Source organism: Callorhinchus milii, unplaced genomic scaffold, assembly GCF_018977255.1.
Source record: "Callorhinchus milii isolate IMCB2004 unplaced genomic scaffold, IMCB_Cmil_1.0 Scaffold5, whole genome shotgun sequence".
Lineage (NCBI taxonomy): Eukaryota > Metazoa > Chordata > Chondrichthyes > Chimaeriformes > Callorhinchidae > Callorhinchus > Callorhinchus milii.
Genome location: NW_024704746.1, coordinates 45,066,512 through 45,089,532, shown reverse-complemented (window position 1 = coordinate 45,089,532; position 23,021 = coordinate 45,066,512).

Sequence of the window (23,021 nt, the reverse complement as noted above, 5' to 3'; positions counted from 1 at the left end):
GCTGGACTTACTCGAATCCAAAGTCGAGGGAATCCGCTCAGCTGTCTCTGCCACTGCAACTGCTCCCCTCTCCCTATCTCCTCCTCCCACCCCACACCCATCCCTCCCTCCACATCTTTGAACCTGTCTCCCCTCCTCTCTCACCAGAACCATAACCTGTATGAAACCCACCACCTGCTCCCTCGATCCCATCCCTACCCCCCTCCTTACCTCCCAGCTCCATCTCCTTGCCCCTCTACTCACTGACATCATTAACCTCTCCCTGTCCTTTGGTCCTGTTCCCACCCCTTTAAAAAACCGCTGTCATCACACCTATCCTTAAAAAAACCTCCCTGGACCCTTCTCTACTCCCTAACTACCCCCCATCTCCAAACTCCCATTCGTCTCCAAGGTCCTGGAATGAGTTGTTACTTCTCAGCTCCTCTCCCACCACTCCCTTCTCTAGCCCCTCCAATCGGGCTTCCGTGCCACCAAAGCACAGAAACCACTCTGGTCAAAGTGACAAATGACATTCTGTCCATCTGCAACCAGGGGTCTCTCTGGCTCCTCGTCCTCCTTGACCTCTGCTGCTTTCAACACCGTTGACCACTCTATCCTTATCCACTGCCTCTCCTCTCACCTCAACCTCCACGGCGCTGTCCTTGATTGGTTCAGATCGTACTCTCACATCGCCTGCATTTCATCTCCTCAAATGGCTTCTCCTTGTGTGGCTTTCCTCAGGGCTCTGTTCTTGGTCCCTCCTCTTCAATATCTATGTGCTCCCTCTTTGTGATATCCACAGACATCCACAGAGTTGGGGGTCAACTTCCACATGTATGCGGATGACACCCAACTCTACCTCTCTGCCTCCACCCTTGACTCGAGGACCACTGCTGTGCTGACAGAATGTCTGTCAGACATCAAGTCCTGGATGAGAGCTAAACATCAACAAGACCGAGGCCCTCCTGATTTGGCTCCCGTCTGCGTCTCCTCACCTCCGGCGCTGACAGCATCACCATCCATGGTTGCACACTCCACTTTGCTAAGCCAGTCCGGAACCTTGGGGTCTTGTTTGACCCTCAACTATTCTTTCTACCCCACATCTCCGCCATGACCGGCTCTGCCTTTCCCCACCTCTGCAACGTCGCCCGGCTTCACACGGCAGGCCATCAAAACCCTCATACACACCTTCATTACATCGAGTTTCGACAATTAAACTCACTGCTTGTCGGCCTCCCCAACTCCTCCCTCTGAACTCTGCATCCCATGTCCTCTCCTGCACTAGGCTCCGCGACCTTATCACCCCCATCCTCGCCCAACTCCACTGACTTCCCATTACACAGAGGATTCAGTTCAAGATCCTGGTCCTCAACTTCAAAGCTCTCCATGGTCTTGCTCCCCCCTACCTCTCCAACCTCCTAACGCCCTACTACCCTGTTCACTCCCTCCGCTCAGTGAGCTCCAGCCTGCTTCATGTCCCCCACCTTGCTCGCCCCACTATCAGCGCATGGGCCTTCCGCCACTCTGCACCCAACCTATGGAACTCCATCCCACAGTCCCTCCATCTCATCCCCTCCCTCGCCACCTTCAAGTCCCACCTCAAGACCCTCCTCTTTGACTGTGCTTTTGATCTCCCTGCTTCCCCCCCTTCCCTCCACCCTCCCCCACCCCAACCCTCAGCTCGGGTCTGTAACGCTGTCTGTCCAGCACCTTGGGATGTCCTCCCGACATGAAAGGCGCTATACAAATGTAATTTTGTTGTTGCTGTTGTTGTTGGAAGGGCACAGTCATTGGGGCAGGGAATCCTCCCACTCAGCTCCTGTTAATCCTGCAAATTAAAGTTTTAACTGGTAGGGTGGTCCTGGCTGGACAAGCAGTGGGAAGGCTTGGCAGACAGTGATTTCAATGAGAAGCTATATGGATTTAATTAGTTAGACTCCAGAAGTACCCAAACACATTCTGGGATCTCCACGCCTTGGCTCTTGACAACCTGCGGCTTATACTTTTCAGAATTAGGAAAGCAGGATGTATCCCTCCAGGCAGAGAATGCATATTCCATTCCAACAATTTGTCTCTGGAATTTCTATCTGTAGGTGGGATGCTTGGAATTCTCTGTTTGATTTGGATACTCTGAAGCTTGGTGATGCATTTCCACAAATGTCAGGCGTCTGGCCAAATTTAAAAAAAACTCCCTCCCTCCCCTCCCCCTGTCCTCCTCTCCCCTTCCTCTCTCTCCATCCTCTTGCCTCTCTTTCTGTTCCTGTCTCCCTCTGCTCTCCCTCCCTCCCTCACTCCCTCTCCCTTCCCCCTCTCTTTCCCTACATCTCTTTCGCTTTCACTCCCCCACCCCCCACTCTGCTTTGCCTTATCTCAACAACAACTTGCAGGGCAATGCTTGGAGCACTTATGTTATACCATTCAGGCGGGGTGGCATTTCAGAGTGCTCAACAGTGGGGGAGCTTGATGCTGAGTCAACAAGAGGGGATAGGTGACTGTAGATACCGTCTTCATTTTGTCTCCACAAATGGTGGAGCCCCCTCGTGCTGTGTTCCTCAGGGCTCTGTCGTTGGATCCCTCACGCACTCTCTCTCACACACTCTCTCGCACGTATTCTCTTTCCTTCTCTCACATACACTCCCTCAATTATTCTCTCTCACTCCCCTTCTCACACCATCACACAATCTCTTCCCTCTCATACCACCTCTCTTCTCTCAATCACTTTCTCCCCCCCTCCTCTCTTTCACACACACTCTCTCCCTCTCTCAAACACTCTCTCACTCTCCCTCTCACCCACACACACTCTATCCCCTCAAACCCTCAATTATCCTCTCTCAATTTCCCCCTCCCCCTCTTTCTCTCTGTTTCCTTCTCTCCCCCTCTCCCTCACATCCAATCCCTCTCCCACTCTCTCAATGTCTCTCTGCTCTCCAACTCTTTGAATCACTGTCTACCCCACCTCTCTCACACAGTCTCTCTCTATCACTCCCACTTTCTTACCTATGTCACACCCATGCTCTCTCTTCACCTCTCTCTTTGCCTCTCTCTCCCCCTCTATGCCCCCTTCCCCACCCACGCTCTGTTGGGCCACACTGCTGTAAGTTGTTACCTAGTTTGTGATGTACGCATATGTATGCACATGTCATGATTGGTATGGAGAGATGAAAGCATCTACTACTGAAAATTTGTCATTCCAATTGGTGGAACTATTGCTCATTGTGCAAGTATTGTATCTGGGATTGGTACAGAAGGATGGTGGCAGTTACTCTCATATATTTCATTACACCGCTCGTAAGGAGTTCCTGGTTCCAGGTCAGTATTTGGAGAAGCCGGCATTTAGAAAGAATATTGTTTTTAAACTTTTGACCAATCATATGTAAAATATTAAAATAATATGTGATTAATGTTCAAGTTAAATATGTGGGAATAAAATTGAGACAATTTCATTTATTTTCCTAGTCCGTTAATCTGGTTATCTGTTAAATAAAAGAGAACATACTGTGGTATTAATTTTTATTTTGTATCTGTCGCCTTTTGAAATTAATAAGAAAACAATATTATCACTGAAAGATTGTATGTGCCTTAGAGGCAAACAAAGATTTAACAATCTCCCTTTATAGAGAGTAAATTATCTACTGCAAATAAAACCATGGAAATATTAATTGAAGAAGATAGCAGTAATGTTTGTCAAAATGTTAAATAGATTAATAAGGAGTAAAGTATGATTTATATTTGTCATACAAATTTGACTGGATAATTCATACGTTACAGAATATCGCCCATTTGTTCCAAATTTGCAAATTAACAAAAAGTGGCCAAGCATAAATGGTGATAATTTTGGAACTTGGGAATCCCATTATTGACTCTGAATTTGTCAAGACTGCATTGCAGGAGGCTCACATCATACAAATAATGTGATGCAAATCTCCTGTTGTTTTTTTTTGCAAAGGCAAAAAAAGTAGCACATGTGTCAGACATGTAATCTAATAACTTCTGTAAGCACGGTCGAAAAGGAAGGTTTTCAGGCGAGACTTGGAAAGGGGGAGGGTGGGGGTGGGCAAGGGGGAGGGATTGAGGGAGAGTGTTCCAGAGTTCAGTACAATTTATACAAATACAATTTATTCTTATGCAATGCATTTCACATCAAGGGAACGTTCAAAAGCACCTGACAATTCTGTCTGTGTACTGGAGGTGAGGAGGGTTAGGGTGACGAAGCACAGTCATATGACTACTTTTTTGCGACGTACTTGAAATAGGGAGGGAGAGAGCAAGTCGGAGGGACCTGGGAATAGAGTTACAGAGCTGCAGGTGCCATGCGGCTGAAAGGCCACCACACCAGCCCATGGTGAACGGATACAGCGGGAGATGTGGAGAAGCCAATCCATTGTGATTATCATGCCCATTCTCACAGTGTCCTTCTGTGATGTCCATTATGACACTGCAGGCATTGGGATTGCTCACAGACAACTATTTGACAGGCTCCAGCTACATACAACGTTTATACATTATATGTGGACGAGGGACAACTTTCTCCAACTCAACGTCAAGCAAGACCGAGGCCCTCCTGATTGGCTCGCACCAGCGTCTCCGCACCTCGGGCGCTGGCAGCGTCAGCCTCCACGGCTGCACACTCAGCCTTACTAAGCCAGTCAGGAATCTGGGTGTTTTGTTTGACCCTGAACTGTCCTTTCATCCCCCACATCCGCGCTATGACCGGCACTGCCTACCACCACCTCCGCAACATCGCCAGACTCCGCCACTGCCTCACCCTTCAGGCTGCCGAAACCCTCACCCATGCATTCGTCACAACAAGGCTTGATTACGGGAACTCCCTCTTCATCGGCCTTCCCAACTCTTCCCTTCACAAGCTGCAGATCATCCAAAACTCTGCAGCTTGTGTACTCTCACGCACCAGGCTCTGTGACCCCATCACTCCCACCCTCGCCCAACTCCACTGGCTCCTCATCCCCCAGAGGATCGAGTTCAAGATCCTCTTGCTTATCTTTAAGGCCATCCATGACTTTGCCTCCTCCTACCTCTCTGACCTGCTGATTCCCTATCAACCTGCCCGCTCCCTCCGTTCAGTGGGCTCCGGCCTGCTCCATATCTCCCGCCCGACCCATCCTACCATTGGTGGCCGGGCTTTCAGCCTCTCTGTCCCCACACTCTGGAACTCCATCCCATGGTCCCTTCACTTCCTCCCTTGCCTCCTTCAAGGCCGGTCTCAAGACCCTTCTCTTCGATCGTGCCTTTGGTCTCCCTCCCATCTCTCTGCCTTCCCTCATCCCTATACCACCCTTCCCCCATGCTCAGGCCCCATCACCTGCCAATGTCAATTCCCAAACATGTCTGATGGTATTATTTATGTTCATCATATTTCTTTTAGTCACTGGTTCATGTGGAAACCATATGAACCAGTGACCATTTTTATGAGCATCTAAACCAGACTGAGAGTTCCTGCATGCCATCGATACACGAAAATTCCCCTAGCTGGAATGGAAAATGAAGTATTTCCCCAGCGGGATGTACCCTGCTTACCTGATTCAAGAAGGTCTTTGTGTATACAGCAATGTCCATATTGACAGGAAGAGTAGTCTTCACCAACAAAAACAGCAGCAACCTTATTTATGATGTGGGGAGGAATGCTCGTCGTCATTTAATCTCAACTGATAATATTTTGTTGCTATGTAGAGATATCATGTCCATTGTGACAATGTGTCCATTGTGATATGACCTATTATGTATATAGATTATTTTGTGACACATCTTTAAAATAACCCATCTGCATCAGTTATTCAATTATTTAAACCTATTAAGATTACTTCATGAACAAATCGACTAAAGCAGTAGTAACGAGTTTTGTGAAAGCCATGGATACAGAGGAGATAACATGATGCCTTTTAAATGTAACTATTTTCAATGAGGGTCTAGCATCCTTAAAATAACACATCTAAGTTAGTTAATGAATTATTAAACTTATTAAACATTGTGTTCATTGTGTTGTCGTGCCCATTGTGACACTGTCCACTGTGATAACGTCTATTATTTATATCAGCGTGGTCCATCAGGTGGCCCGCGGCTAGCGTCCGGCCCGGCGGTGAATTTTATCCGGACTGCGACCGTCTAACATTCCAACTTCCACTCCTTCCCTCCTTCCCTCCCTCCCTGCTGAACGTCCTCCTATGGCAGCGGCAGGAGCCGACGGTTGGAACCTCTCAGCAAGGGGAGTGGAAATAATGGGGGAGGGTAGAGTGAAGATGGAGAGGGAGGGGGGTTAGAGGAGGAGGGGGGGTTAGAGGAGGATGGGGAGGGGGGTTAGAGGAGGATGGGGAGGGGGGTTGGATGGGGAGAAAGTATGTTTGTGAGAGGAAAGAAAGGGGAAGTGAGAGAGACTGTGAGAGCGATTGAGAGAGGGAATGGGCAGAGAAAGATTGAGAGAGTGGGAGAGGGGGAGAATGTGAGAGGGTGAGACTGTGAGGGGGTGGGAGTACATGTGAGGGAGAAGGGGATAGAAACAGAGAGAGGGGGTGATTGAGAGAGAGTGGGGGAGATTGAGAGAGAGTAGGGAGACTAAGAGAGAGCGATTGAGAGAGTTTGATCGGGTATGGCGAGAGAGTGTGTGTGGGGGAGAGGGAAAGTGAGAGAGAGTAATTGAGAGAGGGAGAAAGTGTGTGAGAAAGTGGTGGAGAGGGGGAGAGAGTGGTTGAGAGGAAGGAGGTGGAGTGTGAGAGAGAAGAGGGCATGAGAAGTTATTGAGAGAGAAAGTAAGAGAGCGCGGGAGAGAAGGGGAGAGAGTGTCTTCCTCCCCATTTCTGTCCCCCTTCCCTGCCACCCCTCCCTTCCCCTCCCCCATCTCCCTCTTCCCCTGTCTCCCCACCCCCTTTCTCTTCCCCTCTTCCCCCCTCTCAATCTCTCCCTCTCCCAATCAGCTGCGTGGGTCACGATCTGCATTGGCAGGACTAAGTTGCTAAGGACATAGTTGGTAAGAGACCCACTTGCCTACCTTGACAGTCTGAAATAATGGACGGTATTATTTCTACTCTCCGTGCTGCGTCCTCCCAACTGCCGCCTCCTGCCGCTGCATGAGAGGACATTCGCCAGGGAGGGAGGGAATGGAAGTTGGAATGTGGGAAATGGATGGATAAAATCACTGGATGCGGCCTTTCTCAAATAGGGAATCCGGCCCGTGACAGCAGAAAGGTTGGACCATATTAACTTCAGACCTCAGGCATGAGAATAACATCCATCTTTCCAAAGACATGGGTTTCCAATGAAGTTTTCCTGTAAAAGTAAGAAGTGATAATGTTCAGGGAGTCGGGGAAGACATGTGGTGGAATTGAGGAATTGAATTCAGGAATAAGTACAAAGTGAACCAAAATTCACCTGGTGCACAGGCTAGCAATGCCATAGAAGCCAATTATTTTATGTCAAGATGAAAATAGTTTGCTGCCTGTTTATAATTCCTTGTTTATTGTTTCCCAAACCTCAATTTTCCTTGCCTCATCCTTTTGCCAAGAATGTTTGTGTGTTCCTGAAGTCCTGTCAGTATCCTGTTCAGCCAGAAGGGCCAAAAACTTCCATAGTCCATGTCTAGAGACCAGAGACAACTGCCCATTTTGAATTTTTCTTCCTTTAATGAATCCTGCTTAGGATCTCTCCTTTCACTGTAGTTAATATCAGAACTGAGTGGAGTGCGAATCAAACACATACTCTGTGACGCTTTCAGTTAGTGCATCAGCAGACTTCCCTCCCTTCCTCCCTTTGCATAGATAAAACTAGCTTCTTTGTTCCTCAGAAGCCACCAGATAAGGTCTAGTGCTCAGATTGTTAATGAAAAACAATTGGCTGCTATTTTTGTTTTGAATTCTTGATAGTGATCCAAAATAGCATTTGGCTCTGGACATTGATGATTGCTTCTGAGGTGGATTGCAGCTGAGATGTTTCTGCATCTGTCGTATAATAGTGCTCACTGCAACTCGTTGCCATGGTAATAGTCATGATTCCAGTTTCCTTCGAGCATGAAAACCTTATGTGTAAAAATGCTGACAGGCGGAGTGATAACAGAAGCTGAACTCAAGACAGGAGCAAAATAATCTCTAAATATTTCCACACAGTGATCCTTCCCATTTGCTATAGCCATGAGATGATACAAAGGATGTCTTCCTTCATCTGCTAGGTGATAAGCCCAGATATCTTATTAGCTTTTCATTTACCTTGTGCATTGGGCTTTTATTATAGCATAGAATGGGGATTTCTTTCTCAGTCAGTACTGCTTGAGCTTGTTATATTCGGTTTCTTCTCTGTCAATGAGTTGCGCTTTATGATGTCCACTATTCCACAAATGCATCAAAAACAAGAATAAACTAATAATGAAATCATGAAAGATGCAAAAGCCTGGGACAGTACTTACAGATGCTGTTTCATCCAACTGTGGCTGTGGCTATGCTGGTCCTTGCTTCCCCTACGAGTGCCCTCTTTATAATCTCTTGTTACAAATTCAACTGAATCATTGATCAGTAGAAATAGCTTTTTCTATCTTCCCCATCAAACATTAATCAATTTTGAAACTTTTTCAGATGCCCTCTTAGCCTTCTTTGTGCAGTAAAAACAGTCCTAACTTATAGTCCTGACAGTCCTAAATCACCTAAGAACCCATAACTCACTCTAGGCTGACATTTCAATGTAATGCTGGGGATGTGTTGCAATGTTGAAAGTTTTGTCTTCAGATGTGTCTAAACCATGATCTCATCTGCTGTTTAGATTCACACTGTTTTGACATACTGAGTGATGAGTCAACTCACACACCTAGATCTCGTTCAGATTCCCCCTTGGCAAGTGTTTTCTATTCTTAATTCCTATGTATAGAACCTCTCATTTACCTGAACATAAGAACATAAGAAATGCTAGACGAATAAAGTCCACGGTCCATCTAGTTCGCCTTCCCCTTTCCTGGCAGTCGCATGCACATATATCCCGAACTACCTATGTTCTATATCCCATTATGTTATTTCTTAAAAGAAAACTATCTAATCTGTATTTGAAAGAATTAACACTTCCTAGGGAGCCCGTTCCAAGGTTCACTGTTCACTCACAGAAATAGTGTTTGCGTAGATTCATTCTGAATTTACCCCTTTAATCGCAGGCCATGTCCTTTGGCTTTACTATTCTGGAAAGTATCTGCATTAAACTTTACTAGTTATCAATCTTTGTGCATCCCCTGTCAGCCTCTTTAAAGACCTTTGCTGTCCCCTTTGATTCCAATTTACTCCCCTCAACTTGGCGTCATCTACAAATTGAACTAACTTAACTCTGGGTCTGCAAATCTAGCTCATTAATACACAACAACAGCAACAACTTGCACTTAGATAGCTCCCTCCACATAGGGTAGCATCTCAGAACGCTAAACAGTGGCGGAGTGCTAAACAGTGGGGGTGGGGTGGCGGGTGGTGACCGTAAGTATGGTCAAAAAGGAAGGTTTTCAGGAGGAACTTGAAAAAGGAGAGAGAGGGGCAAGATGGATCTGTTGAGAGAGAGTGTTCCACAGTTTCGGGGCGAAGTGGGTAAAAGTGCGACTTCCAATGGTGGGGCGGAGGGTGCGAGGGACAAGCATCAGGTCGGTGCCAGTCGAGTGGAAGCACCGGGTGGTGGATTGGGGAGTGAGGAGGTCAGAGAGATATGGAGGTGTCAGGGAGTGAATGGATTTGAACGCGAGTGTGAGGATCTTGAAGTGATCTGTTCGGTGATGTGCACGCTGGCCAGAACTGGTGAAATGGAGGTACAGAGTTTGGTCCGGGTAAGTATGTGGACGGCAGAGTTCTGAATGAGCTGGATTTTTTTAATAGTGGAGCAAGGGAGACTGGCATAGAGTGTGTTTGAGTAATCCAGGCGGGAGGTGACAAATGCATGCATGAGGGTTTCGGCTGCATTTGGGGAAAGGTATGGTCGGAGGCAGGCAATGTGGCGGAGGTGGAGGAAGACGTTCTTAGTCAGGGACCGAATGTGGGGGAGGAAAGACAGCTGGTGGTCGAACCGGATATCTAAAGAACTATAATACTTCTTACATGTGATAAAGAGTCTTTCACATCAGGAGGACATCTCAAAGTGTTTCAAAGGCTTCCCTGTAAAGTATAGTGACTATATAGTTTTGCAGGCGGACACGACAACCAATTTGCTATCAGCATTGTCTCACAAACAGTACAATATAAATTTGCATTTAGATTACGACATCATAAAGCGCTTAACAGTACTGGCTGGACACTCAAGCCATGAAGTGAATGCCCAATTTTCTTTGAGGTATTATTCGCTAGAAGACCAGAGAAATTCCCTCCGACAAATATTTACCAAGAATGATGTTTTCAAATTGTGCCACAGGATCTTCAACATGCACCTAAACAGGCAAATGGGAACTGGGTTCAACATCTCTGAAGGACAGCAACAACAACAACAACAAAATTACATTTGTGTAGTGCCTTTTACGTTGGGCGGACGTTCCAAGGTGCTGGACAGTTAGTGTTTCGGACCAGAGCTGGGGGTTGGGATTGGGGAGGCCGGAGGGAAGGGGGAGAAGGGGCGTAATCAAAAGAACAGTTGAAGAGGAGGGTCTTGAGATGGGTCTTCAAGGAGACAAGGGACTGTGGGATGGAATTCCAATGGGTGGGGGCAGAGTGGCAGAAGTTGAACCCAGCTCCCATCTGCCTGGTGGGGCGGGCAAGGTGGTGAACGTGAAGCAGACCGGAGCCCGCTGAGCGGAGGGAGTGGGCAGTTTGGTAGGGGTTAGGAGGTCACAGAGGTAGGGGGGAGCGAGGCCATGGAGGGTTTTGAAGGTGAGGACCAGGATCTTGAACTGTATGGGAAGCCAATGGAGACCGGCGAGTATGTGGGTCACGGAGCCTGGTGCGGGATAGGACATGGGCTGCAGAGTTTTGGATGATCTGCAGCCTATGGAGGGAGAAGATGGGGAGGCCGACAAGCAAGGACTTTGCATAGTCAAGCCTGGATGTTATAAATATGTATATGAGAGTTTTGGCGCCTGCGGACAGTGGCAGAGCCGGACGATGTTGCGGAGGTGGGGGAAGACAGAGCGGGTCATGGCAGGCATGTGGGGTAGAAAGAATAATTGTGGGTCAAACAAGACGCCAAGGTTCCAGACTAGCTCAGTGAGGTGGAGTGTGCGTTCTTTGATGGTGATGCTGTCAATGCCTGAGGTGTGGAAGCGCTGATGGGAGCCAATCAGGAGGGCCTCGGTCTTGTTGACGTTCAACTGAAAAAAGTTAGCTCTCATCCAGAACTTGATGGCTGACAGATATTCTGTCAGGCCAGCAGTGGTCCTAGAGTCCAGGATGGAGGCAGAGAGATAGAGTTGGGTGACATCCGCATACATGTGGAAGTTGACCCCATATCTGCGGATGATGACACCAAGAGGGAGCATATAGATATTGAAGAAGAGGGGACTAAGGACAGAGCCCTGAGACAGTGCGGGGCAACAACAATAACAAGATTCCATTTATTGAGCGCCTTTCACGTCGGGAGGACGTCCCAAGGCGCTGTACAGTTGGGTCAGGACCCGAGCAAGGGGGAAATGGTCAGGGTGAGGGGAGGGAAGGGAGGGAGCGAGGAGGGGGTAGAGAGTCGAGAGGGGAGCTGAAGGCTCGGTCAAAGAGGGGAAACCTTGAGGAAGTTTGTGGAGATGAAGTGGAGGCAGTGTGAGAGGTACAATCTGAACTATTCAAGGACAGAACATGAAGGTTGAGGTGAGAGGAGAGGCGGTGGATGAGGATAGAGTGGTCAACGGTGTTGAAGGCAGCAGAGAGGTCAAGGAGGCAGAGAGATTCTTGGTCACAGATGGACAAAAAGTAATTTGTCACTTTGACCGGGACTGTTTCTGCACTGTGGGTGGCATGGAAACCGATTGGAGGGGTTCGTGAAAGGAATGGCGGGAGAGGAAGGAGTGAAGCTGGGAAGCGATGACTCATTCCAGGACCTTGGATAGGAAAGGGGATGTTGACGATGGGGTGGTAGTTTGAGAGCAGGAATGGGTCAGGGAGGGCTTTTTAAAGATAGGAGTGATGATGGACTTTTTAAAGAGGCGGCAACGATGCCAGTGGACAGGGAGAGGTTTATGATGTCTGAATAGAGGAGCAAGGAGGTTGAGCTGAGACGTAAAGAAAGAAATAGGGATGGGGTCCATGAGTAGGAGGTCAGATTCATGTGGGTTATAGTGGTGATGAGAGAGAAGTGGGAGACAGGTTCGAAGGTGTAGAGGGAGGGATGGGTAGGAGGTAGTGACGGAAGGACAGAGGCAGCTGAGCAGATCCCCTTGACTTAGGATTCGAGGAAGTCCAGCATCGCCTCGCAGTTGACATTGGAGGTGAGGATGGGCGAGGTGTGAGATGATGGGTGGAGGAGCTGGTGAGTAATGGAGAAGAGGAGCCTGGGGTTGTCCTTGGCCTCCAAGATTGTCTTGGAGTAGCAAGATTGTCTTGGAGTAGAACAACGATTTAGCGCAGGTAAGGGTGGAATGGTAAGATTTAATAAGGTCCAGCCAGATTTGCCGATGGACCGTTAAATTCAATTTAAGCCAGGTGCATTCAGCAGTACGCACCTGTGTTTTAAGGGAGTGGAGGTGGCTGGTGTACCATGGTGACTTTTGTGAGTAGGAGACAGTTTGGGAAGTGGGGAGGAAAGGCACGAAAGTGATGGAGAGGGAGTTGTGGAGGAGAGTGACTGAGGACAATAGGTCATTGTGGGTGGAAGCCCAGAAGGGGAGGAATTCAATTGACTCCAAGGCAGTGGAGAGTGAGTGGGGGAAGATTTTTTTCCAGGGGCAGTAGGAGATGGAAGTGGGTTGGGTGGCAGTAGGGAGAGGGATTGAGGAGTTAAGGGAGATGAAGTTATGGTCCAAGATTGCTTTGTTGATGATGAGGTCTGAGATGGTGAAGCCTGAGTCAAGGGGTTGACCGTGGATGTGGGTGGTGGAGTGGATTTGGAGGAAGAGGTTGAGGGAGGAGATAATGGAGGAGAAGTCAACAGAGGTAGAGCAGGATAGGGTGAAGTGAAGGTAGCCTAGGATGAGGAGGCATTCGGAGCAGAGGGAGAGGGAAGATAGGAAGGGGGAGATGTCGGGGAGGAAGGTGGGGAGGGCTGGGGGGTGGGTGGGCAATAGATAACAAGAATTTTGAGGGAAAGGTTGGAAGGCACTATCACTATTTTGAGGGAAAGGTTGGAGGGCACGGCACTATCAACAATGCAGTGTCAGCCTAGATTGTGTGACTTCACAATCCCAATGTGGGACTTAAACTCACAACCTTTGACTTAGATGTGAGTGTTACCAATTGAACTTGACTGATACCTTAAATTTTCAAGGAACAGACTCCAATCAATGTAATAAAATGTGTAAGAATTCTATCTAACTCTCTGTAAAGTTTCTAAAACTTTCCTTTTAATAACACTTGCATTTAATATAGCGCCTTGTCATGTCTCAAAGTGCTTCACAGAATATACTGTAAAGTGAGTTGACTGTATATTTTGTAGGTGAAACGCTGCAGCCAATTGCGCACAGCAGAATCCCACAAACAGTTATGGATTGAGTGGACATTTTTACTTTTTTGTTTTATTTTTGAAGGGATTATTAGCCCTAGAAAACCGATCTGCCAATCGACTAACAACCAATTTCCTACTTAATGCTAGGTGAATAGAGGCGTGTAGACTAAGGAAATTACCCAACATTTCACCCTGCTGGGAATCAAACCCAGCTCCTCTTGCTTGGGGGGCGAGTGCTCTAACCATTAATCTACAGGACTCCACAAACACGTTTGTTTAAAGTGAGTTCATTTAATTTAAAGGAAAAAGATTCATAAATTGATCGCTTTTATCTTCCAATAAAATATTTCTGAATTGAACATAATCCTGATCAATTGGGATTGAGTCCTGTATGTCAGTTAAAAAATCAGATCCATTAGGGTTGAAATTTTGATGCACTTTGATCATTCTGCTTGCATTTTGCTAAGATTTGTATTAGTGATCCTGCACCCACTGAACTTGCTTTACATAAAACAGATGTTTACCGCGTACAAAAGTGGAAAATCCAATAAATCCAATGTTATAGAAGTAAATTTAAACAGAGGATATTTTTATATATTTTTATTAGGGGTGATGCTGCGAACAATCTGCGTTATGTGTAAACCTGTGGTACATCTGAGCAACCAGCAGAATCTTTCTGCATAAACGCTTACATTGCAAACCTCCTGTTGGAGTAAGCTTTCCTTAGTGCAGAGTAACACTATTATCACTAGCAAAATAAATCAAAACTCAGTGGGATTCACTTGTCTAGGACTGTTTTGTGCACATCAAAAATAAATAGTCACTTCACTTTACAGTACATTCTGATGTGAAAGGTGCTACACCAAATGTAAAGATTATTATTATTATTTTTATAGTTAATGCCAGGTTGAGGTAGTCGGTCATTTGAATTATTTGAACTGGGTTGAGGCTGGCCAGACACATATCACATAGGACTTTTACAGCTGGCAAAGAGAGTAAACTGAAATCCCATACATAAGGTGAAATCTTGATGTTTTTAGCCATTATGTCACTCAGTTACCCTGATCATTGAAATACATTTATTTTCTCTAGTCTATCAATGTAACATGTATTGTGAATCTTTAACTAGAAAGAGTGAAAAGGGAGAGATTAGTAGAAATGTTGTAACTCAGATTTTTGGCATATGAAATGCCCTATGAAAAACAAAGTTGAAGCAGAATTACACAATTGAAAAAGAAAAATATCAAACGGGAAAAGGATAGTGAAGTGGGATGAAATGGTAAGATAGATCTTTCAGAGAGCCAGCAGCGTAACAATGGGCTGAATAGCTTCCACCTGTTCTTCCAAATTCTAGTGCAATGCATTGTGTAGTGCAGAATAATGCTATCTTTTGAAATAAATAGCTTTGAAAACTGGATCGTTCTTGAAGTTGCCTGTTATTCTTTTGACTGTCTTACTCACCATCCAAGATTAAGTTAACTGTTTTATTCAGTCAGAATATTTGTCTTTTGTTCTCCTTGTCTGTTTGTTTAAAGTCTGAAATGTCATTGCTCCAAGCTGAAAGACGGAAATAACTGAGAATTCCAAGTCAGAAGGACTTAGAGCTTTGAAGCTGGCATTTTGTCAGCGTTGGGAATACAAAACATGTCAGCATCTGTGGCTGTGATATTCTGTACCGTTATTTTAATAATAATAAAAATCCTTGCAATTGATATAATGCTTTTCACATCTTCTAGACGTTTCAAAGAATATACTGTAAAATTAATTGACTGTATAATTGTGGCCAAAACGCGGCAGCCAATTACGCACAGCAGTGTCCCACGAGCAATTTTCTAATTATTTAGAAAATGTATCAGGGTGTTATAATCCTTGTGCTTGTCATAGTGCCTTATCACACCATCTTTGATATTGGTGCTGTTTTTGAAACACACTGGCAATCTCAATCAGAAGAGCGAAGCATTGACTTCCAGTTTACAAATCATGATTCCCCCATCCCGCTAAATTTGAAAACACTTCCTGCTCAACTTCCTTGGCATCTGGGTTTCTTTTTGCATGGCATGGCAGCAGATGAAGTCCACTGGGACTGATCCTTGGTGATGTTCTTGCACATTCCATATTGCTGATAAATATGTAACAACTGACAAATATTAGATAAATGAGGATAATGGTAGTCCATTAATAAGGTAGAGTAATAAAATTGGATTCACAATCGATTGATAATGCAAAGTTGATCTTAAGGTAAAGACACATTTATTTTTGCTGTTTCCACTGCTTCACTGAGTCCAGTAAAGTCACTTGAAACAAGTCATGAATAACTTGCCATTTAATAGATTTAGAGGATTTGTAAAAGGAATTACACTAAAAAGGCAGCCCTTGAAAATTTTTTTGTAAAAACACAGATTTCTTTGGTAAAAAGTCTAAACTTGAGTCTAAGGAACTGTTTGGAATAGAACCCAGTTTTCAGTTATACTTTTTACACTGTCTCAGAGATCTCAGTGAACCGGGTTTGGTATTGACTTTAAGCTAAGAGGTCAGCTCAGACCAACCAATATTAAAAAGCCAGCTGTTCTTTCTTACTCTGTACTAATTAAACTGCTGTGAGGTGATAATTCTGATTTTTTTTTCATTTTAAACAACATATTTATTTCCTTCCTGTTTCAAAGCTCAGCCATTCTTTATTTTCTTGCTCGCATTCTCTAACTGGGAGGCTTGGGATGGTGACCAGATTCCAAGGTGATGAATGCTGTTCTGCAAGTATCCACTGCAGCATTTTACATTAGCAATTCAAGTTAACAAGCTCAACAATAATCCCTCCAATCCTCCTTCCTCTTGTGGGTGCCCCCTACTATCTTCCTCATAGGAAATGAACCTGCACCTAATGCCCATAACAGTTGAAAGTTCAATGATTGCGCTGAACTCCATATTCACTTGGTTTCAGGCCACACAAGATCACATGCCCATCACACAAGTTGAACAAAATCACCACCATTCATGAATCAGAACACTGTATGTATTTCATCCAATTTTCGCTTTGCATTGCAGAACCACTGAAGACCCACATGAATAGTATAATGGAAATAATTGGAGGCACTGTAGTTATCCTTTTTGTTTTTTATTCACGCAGGCTGGTGGTTTCAGTACATAATAATTCACCCTAGTTGTTTATCCTAGTTCTAAAGAATGCTGTATGAGTGTACTCTTACATTTAATAATGCACTGGAGAAATCGTATTATCCATTTTAAATGGCAATAAAACCCTAATGGAATATTGTGTTTTGGCACAGTTGAAGGCAGGCATATTATGACCATATTCAAGGAAGAACCAGCCTGTTTCAATTTATGGGATTATGAGTTATAAGTAGGAATGAGTGTTCAGAAAGATTTGGATTTTGGAACTATAATTGGAAAGTCCAGTGTTTCAATTCTCCAGATGTGAAATTTAAAATTTGAGCCCGTTCAAATGTGCAAGAAATTTCTTTGAAATACTCAAAGAACTTGTAGGGATCAGTAAAGACCAGACAGATCAGATCCATACATTTATTCAGTACACAGGCAAGAAATGATCAGACCAGGACACAATTAAATGCCTTTTTCTCACACCAACCCTCAACAAAACTTTACTTATCTTTAATATGGTTCTAGTTAAAAATGATGATCACCAGAATTGGTCAATGAAAATAGAGCTTTGATCACATCCACAGGGACTCATTTTTCTATCTGTCCAGCTTGGGCCAGTTTGGGTTCAAACAAGTAATGTGGATAAGGAAGATCATCAGCACACAACTAGATAAGGAACAGTAGTGAAACACATAAACAGTATTTGGCATCCATTAAGAAGGATAATGTTTCAAACTTTGGTAAATGCTTATTATTTACCAAGAGGAAATAAAGCAAATCAATAAAAAAACAAGGAGAGACAAGAAAGTGCTAAACAATAAATATAAATTGTTTCAGACCAATGTAACATTCTTAATAAAATATTGTAATAAGAACTATACAGCGTTGTTGGCTTGTAACATGATTTAGATTTAGAAATTCCTAAAATACCAAATTGGAATTACCCATATGTGTCAGTGGCAGGACCCGCCCTTCACACCCACACTCATATATATCAACACTAACATCCATGAAGACAAATCACACATTCAACCTCCATCTCACAGGTCGCAACCTTACACCTACCTTTTCTTTAGCAAAAAACGACTAAACTGCGATCAGCGAGGGTCACGACTCAATGGTGTTGGGAGTCACATTTGGGTAATCTATATTTGATCCTTTAACATTTTCTTCATTTAAAATCTCAAGTTAGGCTCTATGATTGGCAGAAACATGGCTGTGATCAGATGATGGACAACTCACAGAGTCAGAAGGTACCAAATTCTGCAAAGATAGATTTATTATACTACATGGACGTGTCATAAGGGATAATATGATAGCAGATAGTGAGATGCCAGTAGCAATGTAAATCAGCTATAATTGTCAATTTGTATGAGCTCAGGATGAAGAGATAATGGAAAGTGAAGGTCATTCACTGAGCTCTATAGGTTTGAATCTTGTATTAAAGTCTACTCAATTGTAGCTTCACTTTTATCTGAACAAACAATTACTGAACAAAACTCATTATGAAGGAACTGCATTGAAATGAAACTTTGGCTCATGCTTTTCTTTAAAGTACTTTATGATAACAACAACAACACAACAACAATAAAATTATATTTGTATAGCGCCTTTCAAGTCGGGAGGATGTCCCAAGGCATTGGACAGTCAGAGTTTTGGACTCAAGATGGGGGTCGGGATTATAATAATAATAATAATCCTTGCATTTGATATCGCGCTTTTCACGTCGGGAAGACGTCCCAAAGTGCTTCACAGAACACACTGTAAAGTGAATTGACTGTATATTTGTGGGCGAACGCGGCAGCCAATTGCGCACAGCAATGTCGCACAAACAGTCGTAGATTGAAAATGACCAATTTACTATTATTTTTGGTTTTGGAGGGATTATTATTAGGCGTGTGGAGTAAGGAAACTTGCTCAAGGTTTCGCCCTGCCTGGAATTGAACTCAGGTCTCTCGCTTGCAAAGCGAGTGCTCTAACCACTGAGCTACTGGGACTTTATTCTGATTTTAGAATAATTTGACAAAATGTGTGGTTTCACCCTCAGTCTAAAGTCTAAAGCTATCACTTTCAGACGCAGATGAAATTAACAACAACAAAATTACATTTATAGAGCGCCCTTCACGTCGGGAGGACATCCCAAAGAGCTGAATTAACCAGTGGTTGTGCATTTCCAATACCCCAATTAATTAGGTTTCCAATAACTGAGGAACGGAGTGGAGGAACAAAGAGTGAAATAGAAAAGTCGACAGGGACATAAAAACGCTATTATGAAATGAATCAAGATCTTCTTTAATTATTCCTGATAAATGCCTTTGTGAAAGGCTGAGCTGCCAATTTTTTTTGAATCTTTTGGCCCACTGCCAGTTGCAACCATCAGTGGATGAGAAAGTAATTTATCACTTTCCTTCATGCAGCTGCCCTGCTGCCCTCACCACTGCCTTTGACTGCAAGTTGATTTCAGTGATATTTACCGATCAGAGCATGCAATGTTCCCTTCCTTCTTCCAAGTTACAATAACTAACAACCAGTCAAAGAGCCTTTAAAATAAGATGCTTTTTTATATTTTTCATTTGTGTACAATCCTGTGCCAAACATATAAGTGTGCTTGAAGGAAATCTCTCAAAAAGATATTTCTTCACCAGAATCATCCTCCACAACTATTTAGTGGCATAAAACTCTTTTGCCTCCTGCTGGCAGTTTAGAAATATCTTCTGCACTATTATTATTTCCTTTAAACAAAGAGAAAAAAAGATTTTATTCCTAGAGATGAGTTTTGTTTTTGACAAGGTTCTGTTTCTTTTTACCCAACTCATTTTTGTTTTTGTTCCAATGCAGCTATCCCTCTTTCTCACTTAATCAATCTTCTCTCTATTTTCACTTTCTGAGAGCTATTTCCATCTATTTTTTTTATTGGTTTTCAGACTCACTTGACACACACTGCATGCTGTTCTCACACTCTTCCCTCTGACTCATCCCTTTTACTCTGAGAGCTAATCGAGATAAAGCCGTCTGGCAGGGCAGTTTAGAGCCTCTTGTAATTCACAATACAGTTGAGTTAAAAGATATTAAAGTAGGTATTGAATCCAGTTATTAAAGGTGTATCTGAAGGAAAACAGGAGCAGTTCAATAATTTCTTGGTCCTAAAGAGAACAGAAGTGCACTCTGAGCTATTAGTCATGGGCTGCAAGCATACATCTGTCACTCTGAGAACTAAATTATACATTGCAAACAATATATTTCACAGGTTAATGTATACAATCTTTATATACACAGTTCTACAAGAAATGCACCCTTTATTGGGAAATAACACTATTTACAACTCCGGTACTCATCTGGGATGCTTGGCCAAACATGAAGACCCCCACCCAGTCAGCCTGTGGGACTTTAAATGTGTGCTGACATATATCAGAATTGACTCACTTCATTTATGAGAGATAAGAAGAAAAACAATGAATGCAGGGTGTAAAGTCAACCCAGAAAATTATGGAAATGCATAGTCTGGATCTGAAAGTGATCAGCCTTTTTTCAGGTAGGATCCTTCATCAGAATTAGAACAAGAGGCTCAGAAGGTGTGTTTTGGACCTAATACCTAATACTTTCAGGGATTAGGTGAGCAAATGCATCCCTTCCAGAAGTGTGCATTCCATTCCAGATCTACAGAAATATTCAAAAGGATTAAATTATGAGGACAGGTTGAATAAACTTAGTCTCTATTCCCTTGAGTTTAGAAATTTGAGGGCTGATCTGATTGAGGTTTTTAAAATAATAAAGGGATTCCGTAGGGTAGATACACAGAAACTATTTCCTCTAGTAGGAAAATCCAGAACAAGGAGGCATAATCTTATAACTAGAGCTAGGCCATTTAGGAGTAAAATTAGGAGGCAGTTTTTCATCCAAAGGATAGTGGAAATTTGGAAATCTCTTCCCCAAAGGGCTGGGGATGCTGAATCCATTCACATCTTCAAGACTGAGGTGGATAGATATTTGTTAGGTCAGGGTATTAAGGGTTACAGGGCAAGGATGGGTAATTGGACTTGAGGTACAGATCATCCATGATCTTACAGAATGGCGGAACAGGCTCGAGGGGCTGAATGGCCTACTCCTGTTTCTATGTTTCCATGGACCAGCCAAAGTCCTAATATGATAGGGTGATCTTCGCTAGACTAGTATTAGCAAGCTTTCTAGAGAGTGCTCACAAAGGCAAGTTGCATGGTTTTAGCTGGTTAAACCAATACACTAATGCAGTACACCAATGCAAATTCTGAGGTCCCCAAGCCAAACTTCTTGCCTCTTGCCAATCTGCACCTAATACTTTCCAGACCTACAGAAATATTCACTGTATATTGGAACTCTCAGTAGTTTGGTTTGGATTCTCAAGAATGGTGATAAGTTTGTGTGTGAGGTGTGTGTGTATGTGTGTGTGCGTGTCACAGACACCTGGCTGACCAAACAAAAACCTTCTCAATGTTTCTGGATAAATGTAAACTCCCAAAGTTTACATCAATTTCAGATTCAGTTTACACACAATGCAGCAATAAATTATAGACTCATTGCTTGAATTTTATGCAGAGGAAAACCTGAGATGTATTTTACATTTCAACAAGTACAATGTCAGTAAGCATGAATAGTTGATGCATCCACCTCCTCTTTACTTCAGGGCTAACAGCAGACACTCGTGCCTGATGCCCTATTACGCCTACTATTTGAATAATGTATTTATAGGTTATATTAAATGAAGCTTCACTGAAATATGCAACATAATGAAAAAAGCATGTAAAGCACAAATGTTCCAGCTGTCAGGAAATAAAGTCCTCCAGTATTTAGCAATTACCATTTGAACTGTTCACCCAGTCATCCTAAAATGTGTCTGTGACATCTCTCTGAGTACAGTATATCCTTCTCACTTACACCTTTGCTAAAGGAATAGAACTGTCTATGAGGAAGGAGGGAAGAAAATTGCAGAACAAAAAAATTTAGATAAAATGCAACCAACAGTTTCATGTAGATAATGTGTAGTTTCATGTTTTCACGTGGAGTCCTGTAGCTCAGTGGTTAGAGCACTCGCCTCGCAAGTGAAAGACCTGAGTTTGATTCTTCGCAGGGCGAAACGTTGGGCAAGTTTCCTTACTCCACATGCCTCTGTTTACCTATCAGTAAGTAGGAACCCGGTTGTTAGTAGATTGGAGGATCGCTTTTCCAGTGGTAATAATTCCTTCATAAAACAATAATAATAACTCGGTCACTCATTCCACGACTGTTTGTTGGACACTGCTCTGCGCAATTGGCTGACATATTTCGTCCACAAAATATACAGTCAATTCACATTACAGTATATTTTGTGAAGTGTTTTGAGACATCTCGAAGACTTGATGAGGCGCTAAATCAAATGTAAGGATTATTATTATAACACAATTACAAGCTTCTCAAAATGATGTCAGTGAACAGAGAATGCAGGAGGGAAAAATGAGAATGAAATTTTTTTTTCACAAATCACAAAAAAGTTGAGAACATCTGAGACAGAATTTTATGCAAACAATTCTTAGTTTTGGTTTCATCCTCATAATTAATAATGATCATTATTAATACGTGAACTTGAACCATGAGCATCTGTAAACCATTTCTTTGGCAAGGTTGTCAATGTACTGCTTTCCATTGTTATGTACAAAGTTAAATATCTTTAAAGGACTTTTACTATTCCACTTTACCCTTTTTAATATGACTGATTTCACAATCCCTTCCCTTCTTCCCTGCCACCCCCGACTACACCCCTTAACCCACGTGTAGCTCCCCTGACTGAGTTCAGGTAGTTCAGCACAGACCAGGATTGGAGCCTGCAACCTTCAATTTATGTCTCAGTGTTGCGTTCGCCCAGAAGGTTATTCGTTGGTCTCAGTTCATTCTTCTTTTTAACAGAAAGATAAAATTCTTCTGAATAAAAACAATGCAGCAGATAAGATTCCACACAGTAAACAGCTAAAATAAGCAAAATACTAATACTGAACAAATTGTTACCAACTCATTGTATTAAAATGTTTTGTGGCTCTTCTCCAGCATGAAAAAAGAGCTGTGTACTTCCAGTGCATGTTACTGTTAGAGCAATTACTTGAACAAAAACAGTGCCATGAATTCCTTCGAGGCTCAATTGTAAAAAATATTTCTTGAAAGTATCGTTTGTATTCTGTACTATAAAGACCCCTTTGCACATTGTGGGAATCTTTGCATTTCAGGGCATTCTCTTAGATTTTGTTGCTGCCAGAATTTGTGGCAGCAGTGAAAAGTTTGGAGCAAAGTAAATAGGAGAAAGTGCAACCACGATATACAGAAAGTGGGTGAAATTGTTAACTATCTGCAGCCGATGTTGCATGAAAATGTATGCAATCCAGTAG